This window comes from Schistocerca cancellata, chromosome 11 (assembly GCF_023864275.1).
Source record: "Schistocerca cancellata isolate TAMUIC-IGC-003103 chromosome 11, iqSchCanc2.1, whole genome shotgun sequence".
NCBI lineage: Eukaryota > Metazoa > Arthropoda > Insecta > Orthoptera > Acrididae > Schistocerca > Schistocerca cancellata.
Window position 1 is genome coordinate 56,349,358 of NC_064636.1, and position 14,765 is coordinate 56,364,122.

General features: G+C 41.1%; 1 long non-coding RNA gene across 2 annotated transcripts; it reads left to right on the forward strand.

Annotated features, from left to right (window-relative positions):
- The first annotated feature begins 977 nt into the window (after positions 1-977).
- LOC126108497 (uncharacterized) lies at positions 978-4,289 on the forward strand. Of its 2 annotated transcripts, none has more exons than XR_007523538.1 (3): positions 978-1,026; positions 2,681-3,246; positions 3,637-4,289. It is a non-coding gene; the product is annotated as an uncharacterized LOC126108497 (long non-coding RNA). The 2 variants fall into 2 exon arrangements; XR_007523537.1 differs by lacking the exon at positions 978-1,026 and adding an exon at positions 1,148-1,324.
- The last annotated feature ends 10,476 nt before the right edge of the window (positions 4,290-14,765 follow it).

Genomic DNA, 14,765 nt, shown 5'->3' on the forward strand with positions numbered 1-14,765 from the left:
GGCAAGGAAAGCGTGTCTGAAGAAGAGAAATTTGTTAACTTCGAGTATAGATTTAAATGTCAGGAAGTCGTTTCTGAAAGTATTTGTATGGAGTGTAGCCATGTATGGAAGTGAAACATGGATGATAAATAGTTTGGACAAGAAGAGAATAGAAGCTTTCGAAATGAGGTGCTACAGAAGATTGCTGAAGATTAGATGGGTAGATCACATAACTAATGAGGAGGTATTGAATAGAATTGGGGAGAAGAGGAGTTTGTGGCACAACTTGACTAGAAGAAGGGATCTGTTGGTGGAACATTTTCTGAGGCATCAAGGGATCCTCAATTTAGTATTGGAGGGCAGCGTGGAGGGTAAAAATCGTAGAGGGAGAATAAGCAGATTCCGAAGAATGTAGGTTGCAGTAGGTACTGGGAGATGAAGAAGCTTGCACAGGATAGAGTAGCATGGAGAGCTGCATCAAACCAGTCTCTGGACTGAAGACCACAATAACAACATTACTATATCCTGTGTTTTACAACAGTGACGAAATCTGTTTCATATTACAATTATGAATGGTGAATAAAAGTTCTTGTTCTTGATATTTTAGTCTCTACTATTATGTGATGTATTGTCATTCACTTGATACCTCCCATCCATAGAAACCCGTTTACTTTTATTTTACGAGAGAGCTGTTAACGTAGTGAAAACAGCAAAATCAAGAAACGGGAACAAGTTGACACGTGGTAACCATCCTCCGTCACATCACCCCTTTTACAACTATTACCACTCTGCGCATGTGCATATCTGGCAGCTTGGGCACGTCAGAAAATTTTTTCTGGTAGATTCTGGCTGCTCGCTGCTACTGCTCAAACACAGCCGCACACGACTTCAGCTCTGCGCGTGCGCGTGAGCCTGCGGTGTCTAGGCGTCTCTGCTGGCAACTGCTCAAACAAATATAATAACTTTGACGAGCAGACTCACAGAATAACGCTGGCACAGGTTTCTGAGTATTTTGTTGTTTTGAATAAGATCGAACATTAGTAGTTGGTGAGCTGATTTTTATTTATTTATTTATTTTGAATGAGTATAATATGATTCTGTGTAAAGTTTGTGATGAATGTAAAGGAGAGAAAGATACGTGTAGCTGTGTTTACCAGGTATCACCGATTTATGTTTGAATGTTATGGGTGAAGAATAAGCACTTGTGAGGTTCTCAAAAATTCCTACGAAATTGGAGGAGATGAAAATGAACTTGAGTGTGGGAGAACATGGGATTTTTACATATATTGATTAATTTTTCACCTTTCGGGTAGACGGCATAACATGCCAATTCTAGTTCCTTCAGGTAAGTATTTCTAAATGTAACATGTGTCATCCTCGGTTAATTTTCTGTATTAAATACAATTTTTCCACTGCCTGTATTAAATACACTTGATGTGATTGGAGCGTATTGTCATTCACTGTTACATTTACTCATTCTTCCACATTGTACCTGTTACCTTCGTATGTTTGTACTTATTTCTTCACTACAGCATAATTGACATGTTGTGAAATAGTTTTTGTTTTGGTGTTATTGTATAGGCCTAGTAATTGTGATGTTTTGTGCGTTGTATATTTGTGGTGGGTCGGATGTGTTTTAATTGATGTAGCCTAATGAATATGGGGCATTTGGGTTTTTGAGTTGGGATTTTGGTTCCATGTTTCGGAGTTGTAGCTGTGGTTGAGCTATATAGGTCAAGGGAAATGTCTGTGTCTGCTTTTTGGTTTTGTAGGTTTTATATATATATATTCACCTTTTGTTCCTCCTGCCACCAAACTTCACTAATTCCCACTATATGTTACTTTAGCCTATCCATTTCCTTTTTAAAATTTCTAACCTACCTGCCTGATTAAGGGATCTGACATTCCACGCTCCGATTCATAGAACGCCAATTTTCTTTCTGCTGATACCAACATCCTCCTGAATAGTCCCCGCCTGGAGATCCGAATTGGGAATATATATATATATCTGGGAATATATATATATATCTGTGGTTGAGCTATATAGTTCAGGGGAAATGTCCAATTCCTATGGTTTTATGTGTGGTGGAATGCTATAATTTAAAAGTTTTTGGGTATTATTTATTTTGAAATGGCGTGCTGTTTTGTTTTTTGTCATATATTTAGTTTGTCCCCATCCTCAACTCCAAATTTTTTGCAGTTGTCCCGCTAATTTCATTTTATTTTTGTATTGAGATGTTATTGTCATTTTTGTTTTTGCTGGCCTGTGTCAGTAGGACATCATTGTCGTCATTTTGTATATGGTGGAAGTAGTTGTTTCCCCGATATTGGTGTTGTCGTGGATCAGAGCAGATGGATGGAATCATAGGCATCTGTAATGCCAGATTCATTACTGTAAGCAGATTCGAATGGCTGTAGATAGGAATAGTTGTTGCACAGATACAACCAGCAGAGGGTGGACTTACGTGAAAAGTTGCATCAAATCATGGCTTTGGAAATTGTGTTATTGCAATGTGTGTGATAAGTGTACATTGTAAAATGAATATTGAAGCAAGTTTCCCATTTCTTAATAAAACAGAATTACAGATTTCATTATCATTGCTGTTTATGATTTCATTCAAGGTACAAATCTTGTTACTTTGAAATTGATTTCAGTCATAGTACTTGAAAATCAAAACTACGAATAACCTTCATTTTTCAGGTGTCACTTGTGTACTGATGGACAAAACATGTTGCTGTTCACTATTAAAGCCAATACTGAATGTAATAGACCCTTCTGTGCAAGTATTGGATCTTAACTTCTTGAAAACTGAGGGTGCAATGACAGTGTTGCTGGATCATTTGGGAGATACTATGCCTGCACTGCAGTTTTCCTCAGCTTCAATGCAATTTTGGCAGTTGTGTAGCAGCAGAACCAGGTTACATGAGCTGACTGAGAAATATGTTCACATTGATCAACACGTTTTCCCACTTGTGGATAGTTCAGATATCTCAAGTGTTGGTATCACATGAGTTACATTTAGGATAGATGTTGAAGTGGAACATCACATTTAAGAGGAAATTTGTTGCTTCTTGCCTGAGATGTTGAGATAAGCAGTGGGATACTCAACAGTAGATAGGATGAATGGTTATGTACGAAATGATTGTCAATGTCCTGTAATATTCACATGTTGAGTGTATTGGAATATATCCACCTCTATGTTCTGTGTGAGTGATACTGAAAGGATTAAGTGGAAATCATCATGGACCACAAATCTTTCTTGCAAGGTAAGTAGTGATATTTAAAATTCTGGAATCAATCTATTTTTGTGGATTTTTTACAACTAGCACAGGGTGAAAATTTGCATCGAACACTTCTTATTAAACTTATGTTATAGTGCAATGTACGATAAGTGTACATTCTAAAATGGATATTGAAGCATGTTTTCCACTTACTAGTAAAGGCTGAACTGTAAATTTTCGTATGGTCACTGTTCAATAGGCCTATTTCATTCAAGTTGCAAGTCTTTTTAGTTTCAAATTGGTTTCAATTATGGTGCATTACCAAGTAAGGATTATGAATTTCCTTGTTGGAAGATGCAGTGAAACTTATAATTTGTTTTTATTGATACTAAAGAGGATTATCTGAAAAGTACTACTGAGCTTTTCATTTTTCAGGTAGCAGCCATGTACTGATGAACAGAACATCTTGATGTACACTCTTTAAGGTCCATAATGAATTTATTAGACCCTCCTGTGCAAGTATTGGACCTTAACTTCTTGAAAATTGAGGTCACAGTGACAATATTATTTGACCATTTGGAAGGTACTATACCTGTACTGCAGTTTTCCTCAGCTGCAGTGCAATTTTGGCAGATGTGTAATAACAGAACTAGGTTACACGAACAGACTGAGAGGTCTATTCACATTGGTCACAGCGTTCTCCCACTTGTGATTAGCGGATACATCTCAAGAGTTGTATTACATGATGTACGTGAGGATACATACTCAAGTGAAAAATCAAATGTCAGATGAAATTTGTGGCATCTAGATGGATATGTTGAAGTAAGTAATGGAGAGGTCAACAGCAGACAGGACAAATGTGTATGATCAATAACATCATGTGATTTCTGCCATGTTGAGTAAATTAGAATACATCCATTGCAATTGTTTTGTTAAGTGCTACCCAAAGATGAAGAGGAAATCGTTGTGGACCTCTACTCTTTCCTGTAAGGTAGGTTGTGACTGTACGTATTATGGAGTCAGTGTATTTTTTGGATTTCTTTACTTTATCTGATTTGGTAACTGTTCCTTTTTACCAAGTAGTCAAGTATATCTGTGGTACCATTTTGTTCTGTGGCTCAGATTTCTGACTGATTACCCACAGTGAACCATAAGGCTGCAGAAATAAACATACCTGTGGTATGCAACAGCTCAAGGTGTGGAAATATTTTAAATTTATGCTGTGTGTTGTTAGTGTGTTGACAGTGAGATTTGAGGTCTTTTTCAATGTGATTGTGCATAACAAACTTGAAGAATACTCAGCTCAGTGATTTTGAGTGTAAAGTCATTTTGTGATAAATACAGTTTGCTGAAATATTCTGGGTTTTTGTGAGTTTATGCTGGCAATGTATTGAGGTCTTTGTCACGAACATTAGCTTAATATAATTTGATTTTGCTGATGAACAGATAAAAGCTTAACTATAGGATAGTGGAACGCTCTGCTAACAGTGCGGTGAAGAGATGAGTCTTGTTGATCACGTCGAAAATGTAAAGATGAATGTAAAGAGCATCGAATTCTTGATAAAGTGTGTGAGCTAGAGTGTGGCAGAGATTTTTCTACGGGAGGCTTTTTGGTGGCATCAGAACTCATCACTATGCTGATTAGTTGTAGGAGATTGATGACGATTGTAGAGTTTATGCTGCTAAGTTGGATTTCTTCAGAATACTGGAGTTCATGGTTACAATAATTTTTATTGGTTTAATAGTGGCTGTTTACATCTTTTCTGAAATTGCGTATTTAGTGTGTGTGTGTGTGTGTGTGTGTGTGTGTGTGTGTGTGAGTGAGACACTGTTGCTACATAATTCATGTGAGGAACATAACTGGTGGAATTTATAATTGAGTGACTGTCTGTGGTATTTGCATGAATTTATAGAAAAAGACATGTGGTTGATCATCTACTTGAAAGTGGGCCGATTTTAGTAATCCGTTATTTGGTTTTGTGTAATAATTTTGGATAGTAATACATTATGTGATCAAAAGTATCCGGACACCTGGCTGAAAATGACTTACAAGTTCGTGCCACCCTCCATCGGCAATGCTGGAACTCAGTATTATGTTGGCCCACCCTTAGCCTTGATGACAGCTTCCACTCTCGCAGGCACATGTTCAGTCAGATGCTGGTAGGTTTCTTGGGGAATGGCAGCCCATTCTTCACGGAATGCTGCAATGAGGAGAGGTATTGATATTGGTTGATGAGGCCTGGCATGAATTCGGCATTCCAAAACATCCCAAAGGTGTTCTATAGGATTCAGGCCAGTACAATGCAAGGATGTTATTGTTGTGTAACTACTCCGTCACAGGCCATGCATTACGAACGGATGCTCGATCGTGTTGAAAGATGCAGTCGCCATCCCCGAATGGCTCTTCAACAGTGGGAAGCAAGAAGATGCTTAAAACATCAATGTAGGCCTGTGCTGTGATAGTGATAGTGCCATGCAAAACAAGGGTAGTAAGCCCCCTCCATGAAAAACATTACCACTCCATAACACCGCTGCCTCCAAATTTTACTGTTGACACTATACTGGCTGGCAGGTGACATTCACGGGCATTCACCATACCCACTCCCTGTCATCGGATTGCCACATTGTGTACTGTGATTCGTCACTCCACACAACGTTTTTCCACTGTTCAGTTGTTCATTGTTTACGCTCCTTACACCAAGGGAGGTGTCGTTTGGCATTTACCGCTGTGATGTGTGGCTTATGAGCAGCCGCTCAACAATGAAATCCGAGCTTTCCCACCTCCTGCCTAACTTTCATAGTACTTGCAGTGGGTCGCGATGTTAGAATTCCTGTGTGATTGTCTGGGTAGATGTCTGCCTATTACAGATTACAACCCTCTTCAGCTGTCGGTGGTCTCTTGTCAGTCAACAGATGGGGTTGGCCTGTACGCTTTTGTGCTGTACGTGTCCTTTCACGTTTCCACTTCACTATCACATCGTAAACAGTGGACCTAGAAATGTTTGGGAGTGTGGAAATCTCGCATACAGACGTATGACACAAGTGACCCCCAATCACCTGACCATGTTCGAACCCCGTGAGTTCCACGGAGTGCCCCACTCTGCTCTCTCACAATGCCTAATGTCTGATGAAGTTGCTCATATGGAGTACCTGGCACTAAGTGGCAGCACGGTGCACCTAATATGAAAAATGTATGTTTTTGGGGGTGTCCAGATACTTTTAATCACATAGTGTAATGTTATAAGAGTGATGTTACCACAACATACTGACAAAATTCAAATCTGTTTATAATGTTGGAGTGATCACACAATATTTGACAGGGTTGTACGTCATTGTATCCTCCTGTGGAAAAGCATTATTAAGGATTACTGTCAGTCAAGAAAAACAACCAATGCTACATCTCCATCTGAACTCTACAAGTCATTGTGAAGTGCATGGCTCTGCCTGTGATTGAACCAGTTGCTAGGGCTTCCCGGTATATGTAGGTGCGGAGCACGTGAGGAATGTGAGTGCTGTGACTGGCCTAATCCTGCCATTGCCCCTATAGGAGCAGGGTATGGAGGATTGTTGCATATTCCTAGATTCCTTGCTGAAAGCTAGTTCTATAATCTTTCTCTTAATCTTTTACAGGATAATTTGCCTCAGTCTTGTGGCGTCTACTAGTTCATTTATTCTGCTATCTCTGTGACTCATATGCAAGGGTCAAACCAACCTTTCACCATTTGTGTTGCCCTTCTTTTTATTCAGTCAATGTTCCTAGTTAGTCCTATGCGGTACAGGTCCCATACACTTGTGTGATATTGTAGGACAGATTGCAGAAGTTTTTTGTAGGCAAATCACAGGTCAAGGGAAGTGTTCTATTCCAGTTTGTGGGATCGGGAGCTGCAGTTGATCTATATAGGTCAAGGGAAGTGTCCGATTCCAGAGGATAATTTGGGGAGTTTTGTGTTGTCGGTTTTCTTCGTCATTTTGTGTGGTTTGCTATGGTGGTGTGTGTCTAAATTTGTTTATATTTACTTTGTCCCCATCCAAAAAACCCCAATTTCCCACGCTTGTCTCGTTAGTTTCATTAGGTTTTTTGTGGACTGTGTGTGTGTTGGTTTCTCAATGTATTTTCGTGTTTGTGGTCACGTTTACGTAATGACGTCATAGGCGCCATATTGGAGTCGTAGTTGTGACGTCGTGGGTCAAAGCAGACGGGTGGAATCGGACGCTTCTGTATTTTCCAAATCACTTGTGCACTGTTATAGGATCACAGAAGCATTTCGTAGATTGACTGAATTTTCCTAGTACTCTACTAATGCTAGAAGTACAAAGAGTGTCGACTGCTCTAAATTCAGCTTTGGCAACACTGATGAACAATAACTGATGTAGAACATTGTGACAAAAAGATTAGAAGATTCCTCTTTATGGATCTATCTCTGTGTGTGCCAGAATGTAGTGTACTAATAACTATCTCAAAAGACCTGAAGAATCTTTTTTAGAGGAGACTTTTATTCACTTTAACGTAACTGAAATTATCAGACGATTAAAATATGTAAGAAAATGGCGTGAATCTTGCTCTTTTTGACAATAGTTCCTAATGAAACAAAAAATAAAAACCAGCCAGTGTACCGTATTTGAAATTTTTGCAGTATTTACACCTGCAAATGTTTGAGGCTTACATGTAACTGGTAAAAAGAGAACTGAAGACTGTTTCCTGAAATTGTTATTTCTACTTGCATTAGTGCATGGAAAGATAAGATATACTGTATTCCTGACCAGTTTTTTAACACTTGATGTTTCATTAAATTCTAGCTGGTGTGTAACTCAAGAAGCTGAAGAAAATGCCACTGGATGCACAGTCTCCACAGCTGCACATCCCTGCGTCAGCTTAATGGCTTGCTGTGACCTGATGTCCAACAGGAATTTTAAATCTGGAGCCATTTCACATGGAGTAAGGTAAGTTTTGTTTCAGAACATTTTGTCTTTTGAATTTAGTATCACTCCATGTGTCAGACATAACCTTATTTTGTGAGTCAAAACTGGATTGTTTGAAATCAAGCAAGAATTAAGAAGAAAAGAAGTGCATTGTAAGTGGTCTGGCATCTGGTAATAGCACCATAATAGAAAATGATTGACTGTTCTCTTCCTCTCTTGTCAAAGTGGTTCACATTCATTAAGGTAGTCATTTAAGACAAAAGACTTGAGCTGTTTCCATAATTCCCTGTTTTGTGAGATGAAGGACCACTTCTTTGTTGAATGCTATCTAAACCTAGTTTCTTCCAACTTTTTGTCTTTAACACTGTCTGCTCTTGTCTGACACATGGAATCCATCTGTTCAAATTTTGGAATCCATTTGTTCAAATTTTTGTTGCCTTTAGGCGTAGAAAGTGAAAATCGACAGAGTTAACAGTCTTTTTACGAACTGTGTATATGCCTTGCATTACCCCAGCCTTCGTGAACAGTACGTGAGGTGGAACACTAGCAGCTATGGCGCTGTTATTGCTCACTGTTGTCATTCTATTGTGTTTTTGTATTCTGAGGGAAAAACTGTTCCAATTTATTGTGTATATTTGCCAGTTTGTGTTGTTTGTCTCAGCAGGACAGTTGCAACTTAGTAGTTGCTCTAAATAGAGAACAGGAGATTCCAGTTCTCATTTCCCCAGTTGTCAGCATTGCACGAGGCAAGTGTCAGTCGCTTCCGAGCTTCCGTCAAAGAGAAGAAGAAAACTTGGTTGGCAATTGATGCTCCAAATTTCCAGCTGGCATCTATACAATGGCCTATACTGCATGAGCTCAAGAAAATGGCTCTGAGCACTATGGGACTTAACGTCTGAGGTCATCAGTCCCCTAGAACTTAGAACTACTTAAACCTAACTAACCTAAGGACATGACACACATCCATGCCCGAGGCAAGATTTGAACCTGTGACCGTAGCGGTCGCACGGTTCCGGATTGAAGTGCCTAGAACCGCTCGGCAACACCGGCCGGCTCTGCATGAGCTCAGTATCTACATCTGCATACATACTCCGCAAGCCACTGTGCAGTGCGTGGTGGAGGTTACCTTGTGCCACTGCTAGTCATTCCCTCTCCTGCACAAAGAGTGAAAGAAAAACACCTGCCTAATCACCTCTGTATGGGCCCTGATGTTTGTTGGCGGCAGTGGAATCGTTCTCCAACCAACTTCAAATGCCAGTTCTATAAATTTTCTGAGTAACATTTGACGAAAAGAATGTAGTCTTTCTTCCAGGGATTCCCACTTGAATTAAAAAAATATCTCCATAATACAGGGTTATTCTAAATTATGGACCCATTTTCAAAAATTTGTATGTACTCAAGTACAAATCCAAAATGAACAAGCTTTGTACCAGTGAAAAGATTGAAGTTTCAAAGTTTTTGGTGGACGTCGGCGGGTGGGCGTTGATGGTTTCAGAAGCTCCCAATAGAGTTTGCCTGGCAACAGGGCCGTCATTCCGTTTCAGTGTCAGTTGTGAGTGAGATGGCAGTTGTGGAGCACAAGATTTTCTGTGTTCTTGAGTTCACAAAAAGTGGGTCACATATTGCAGTACAGCAGGCATTTCATACCAAATTCGGTATTCAATCACCGACTCGCAAAAGCATTAGCCATTGGTTTAAGCAATTTAAACAGACTGGGAGTCTGTGCAAAGGAAAAAGCACAGGCCGACCGCATGTGTCAGGGGACGATGTCCGACGGATTCGAGAAAGTTTTGTGTGCAGTCCAAGTAGTTTTACCAATAGAGAACTTGGAATACCCCATCTAACTGTAAGGAAAGTTCTGAGACGGTGTCTGCTGTACAAACCCTACAGATTACAACTTGTGCAGGCTCTCAACCCCAATGACAAAGAGAAGTGTCTCGCATTTTGTGGTTATGTGCTGGCAAAGATGGAGGATGCAACATTTTTACAGCTCTAATTTTTAGCAATGAAGCAATGTTCCACCTTAGTGGAAAAGTCAACAGACACGAGGTTCGCATACGAGGTTCGGAAAATCCACATTCACCATTGCAACACGAAAGAGACTCACCGAAGATCGACGCGTTCTGTGCCGTATCCTTTACAGAGGATTACGGACCATTTTTCTTTGTGGAAGTAACTTTTAATGGGAATCACATAGGTGGACATTTTGGAACAACGGCTGTTCCCTCAAGTTACGGAAGATTCACAAGACTTCGGTTTCCAATAGGATAGAGCTCCACACCATTATCACTGTGACGCACGAGGCTTTTTGCACGACTCCCTCCCTCGGCGCCAGATCGGTCACGGGGGACTCGAGGGTCTGACTCTGCACTTCCGGCCACCGAGGTCTCCCGATCTCTTACCCGGTGACTGTTTCATATGGGGTTATGTGAAGGAAGCTGTTTACTTCCCGCCTCTACCAGCCACTCCGAATAATCTGTGGAACCGGATCACTGCTGCCGTGCACTCGGTAACGGCAGATACAGTTTCGCACGTGTGGGACAGATTTGGCTACTGCGTTGACGTTTGTCGTGCAGCTGACGGTGGCCACACTGAACATTTAAAATGTATATCACATTTCTAATTATTAAATAATTATTGAAAACTAATTAATTACAAATTATTGAATTTATTAAATTTATATCAAACATGAAAAGAAAACTTTGAAACTTCCTCTTTTCATTAGTATAAAGCTTGTTCATTTTGTATTTGTACTTGAATAAATACAAAGTTTTGTAAATGGGTCCATCATTTAGAATAACCCTGTACTGTAGTCGAGACATCGTCAGAAGATCTCGTCGCTATTGGCAGCTTTCAACTGCAGAGTGCTAATAGCTGCAGGTGGAAATAGGAGCACGTGCAGAACTGTGACAGCACTCTGGCACTGCCATAGGGATGTTTCCATAATCACATGAGGTTATTGGTGAGGTAGGGCCGTGAAGCTGCCACGTCCAGCCCTCTGCGACTGTCAGAGTTCAACTTACGCCGGTTCAACTGTAGCACGTCGATCGGACCTACTGGTAACGAACGTAGTAGCCCCCCCAACTGAACTGCTTCAATATCTTCCTTTAATCCGACCTAGTTGGGATCCCAAACACTTGATCAGTACTCGAGAATGGATTATGCTAGTGTCCTATACTTGATCTCCTTTACAGATGAACCACACTTTTCCTACATTCTCCCAGTAAAGCAAAATTGACCGTACACTTATATTTGGACATTGCAGGATTGTTTTTGTTTGTAATCTGCCTTAACTGACATTTTTCTACATTTAGAGCAAGCTACCATTCATCACACCAACTAGAATTTTTCTCTAAGCCCTCTTGTATCCTCCTACATTCGCTCAACTTCGGCACCACCACGTACACCACAGCGTCATCAGCAAACGGACGCCGGTCACTGTCACCTCGTCCGTCAGATCATTTATATGCTTAGAGGAGAAGAGGAGTCCCATCAAACTTCCCTCGGGCTCGTAGTGATACACTTGTTTCTGAATAACACGCTATCGAAGACAGTGTACTGGGTTCTGTAGCTTGAGAAGTATCTGGGAACCGATTCCGTACCTCCACTGACAGTATACGGTGGGGTACTGTGTGTCCAAATCTTTCTGGGAATATACAATCTACCTGTTGCCCTTTGTCCACGGTTCGCAGGATACTGTGAGAAAAGGGCCGGCCGAGTTTCGCACGAGTGATGCTTTCTAAATCCGTCGTGATTTGTGGGGAGAAGCCAGCTCTTCCATCTCGAGGATAGTTATTATATTTGAACGGAGAATATGTTCCCAACATCTACAGTAACCGACATTAAGGATTGTGGGCTGTAATTTTCCAGGTCCTTTCTTTTGCCCATCTTATATACAGGAGCCTCTTGCTGTTTTTCCAGTTGCTTTGGACATTTTACTGGGCAGTAGATTCGCGATAAATGTGAGCTAAGTATGGGGGCAATGCCTTAAAGCCGAATTAGGATTCCGTCCGGACGCGGCGACTTACCTAGTTTTTGACTCTTTCGGTTACTTTTCTGAGGCGAGAATGGCTACTACTATTTCCTCTGTATGGCGGTCTGTGTGTCAGTCAAATGGTGCTATATATTTATGATTTTCCTGCGTGAAATATTTCTTAAACGAGAATTTTGAAACCTCAGCTTTTGTCTTTGCTATCTTCTAGTGCCACAGAAGTGAGCTACCTAGTGCAAGAATTTGGATTCTCGGTGAGTTCTTTCGCTAACATATGACGGTGGTGGTTGTTGTACGCTTTGCACGTCGATCTTTTTACAGGTGTGCGAATCTCTACTAACTTTTGCCTGTCATAATTGGCACGTTCTTTTGTGAACCGACAGTGTGACAATCTCTGCTTCCTCAGAAATTTCCGAATTTTGTCGTGTTATTAAACCACGGTGGGTCTTTTCTGTTCTCAACTCACTAATTTGGCACACACTTTGTTTTCTAATTGGAATGGTAACAACCCGGTATCTGCCCTTTCTAGCAAAACTACTCTTGTATGATAACAGCCTTCTCCTCTTACTGTCATGCTTTATGTAGTGCAGAGAGTGGCATCATTGCTGTAGTCATTCAATCTCGGCCATCGTTGTGATATTGTCTTATCAGTACTCGCTGCTTTTACTTTTTTCTCTCTAGTTTTAGAAAAATATTTTGAATGCTTTGTGAGTGAAAGCAGCTGCACATCACTGAATAGCGTAGGTATCAGAGCTCCTTCTTGATATTTTCAGATCTGTCTTACTGTATTTATGCAACTTTCTTAGTAATCACTGATATTGATATTTTATACCCATCTCCACTAGGAGCCTAACTGTTAATCCCAAATGCTTCATCAAAGTTAAGGCAAGCGGTGACAACTCGTGTTTCGTGAAACATTTTTTATTATATATTCCAGTCACTGTTTCCCTCTGCATAGTTACGTAATCGTCATGTTTCAAACAAGCTGACGTATTTTATGGCTGCTGTTGATAATTGTAAGACACACCAAATGCCTGGAGGTATATTTTTTTCTGCGAGTTATTCAAAACGTAGCAGCTGAGGTGGAATTAACAGAATGAAATGGTGAACTTCCTCATTTGTAACTGAAGTGGTCGAGCTTGGTGGCGGTACAGATTTGATCGAGGAAATTATTAGTAGGGTCGGCGTGGGGGAGTTGTTGAACGCTTTTGCGGTCCGGTACTCGAACCCAGCGACACCCTCGTTGGTCGTTCTGTTTAGCCACAGTGATATGTATGTTGAATCAGAAAGTCTTTACCCCTTTCCAGCCACATTGTGGCCATAAAATGCTATGTCAACAGCAAATTACATCACATGCTGCGAAGTCCCACAACGGTGTACCTTCCTTGGACTGGACCGGCCTCATTCGCCAATAGCTCTGTGTCGTGACACTGCTGTCAGTTGTTTAAGGTCGTGGTAGTCTTTCACACTTCCACAGAATTAGACCAACGAAGTGTGATTTGCTTTCTATGAAGTGAGGGACGAATGTCTATTGAAACGCACAGCAAAATACTGTCCACATTTGGAGAAAAGTGTCTCGCTTTGAGGAGTGTGAGGTGGTGGAGATGGTGTCGGTGTTGTGAGTTCACAAAGGCTGTGAAAACTTGCACAACAGTGAGTGTTGTGCAAGGCCACATTTGTCACAGATGGTGACAACATTTTCCGCTTGGAAGCAATGGTGAAAGCAAATCTGTGTATGCACCTCAAGGACATTTCCCAGCAGCTTTACAGTTCATATGGGAGTGTTAATGACATAATTCCCCATAAAGTTTCATGTTGGTGGGTGTCTATGCAGTTGGATGACATGATGAAGGCAAGCGAATGATTGCTTCACAGATAAATCTGCAATGGTATGTTGAAAAGTATGACAGTTTCCTAGACTGCATTGCTATTTGCAATGAAATGCGGGTGTTACACTACTGGCCATTAAAATTGCTACACCACGAAGATGACGTGCTACAGACATGAAATTTAACCGACGGGAAGTAGATGGTATGGTATGCAAATGATTAGCTTTTCGGAGCATTCACACAAGGTTGGCACCAGTGGCGATACCTACAACGATTTCTCATACACAAACAGCAGTTGACTGGTGTTGCCTGGTGAAACGTTGTTGTGATGCCTTGTGTAAGGAGGAGAAATGCGTACCATCACGTTTCCGACTTTGATAAAGGTCAGATTGTAGGCTATCGCAATTGCGGTTTATCGAATCGCGACATTGCTGCTTGCGTTGGTAGAGATCCAATGACTGTTAGCAGAATATGAAATCAGTGGGTTCAGGAGGGTAATGTGGAACGCTGTGCCGGATCCCGACGGCCTGGTATCACTAGCAGTCGAGATAACAGGCATCTTATCCGCACGGCTGTAATGGATCGTGCAGCCACGTCTCGATCCCTGAGTCAACAGATGGGGACGTTTGCAAGACAACAGCCACCTTCACGAACAGTTCGATGACATTTGCAGCAGCACAGACTATCAGTTCGGAGACCCTGGCTGCAGATACCCTTGACGCTGCATCACAGCCAGGAGCGCCTGCGATGGTGTACTCAATGACGAACCTGGGTGCACGAATGGCAAAACATCATTTTTTCAGATGAATCCAGGTTCTGTTTAC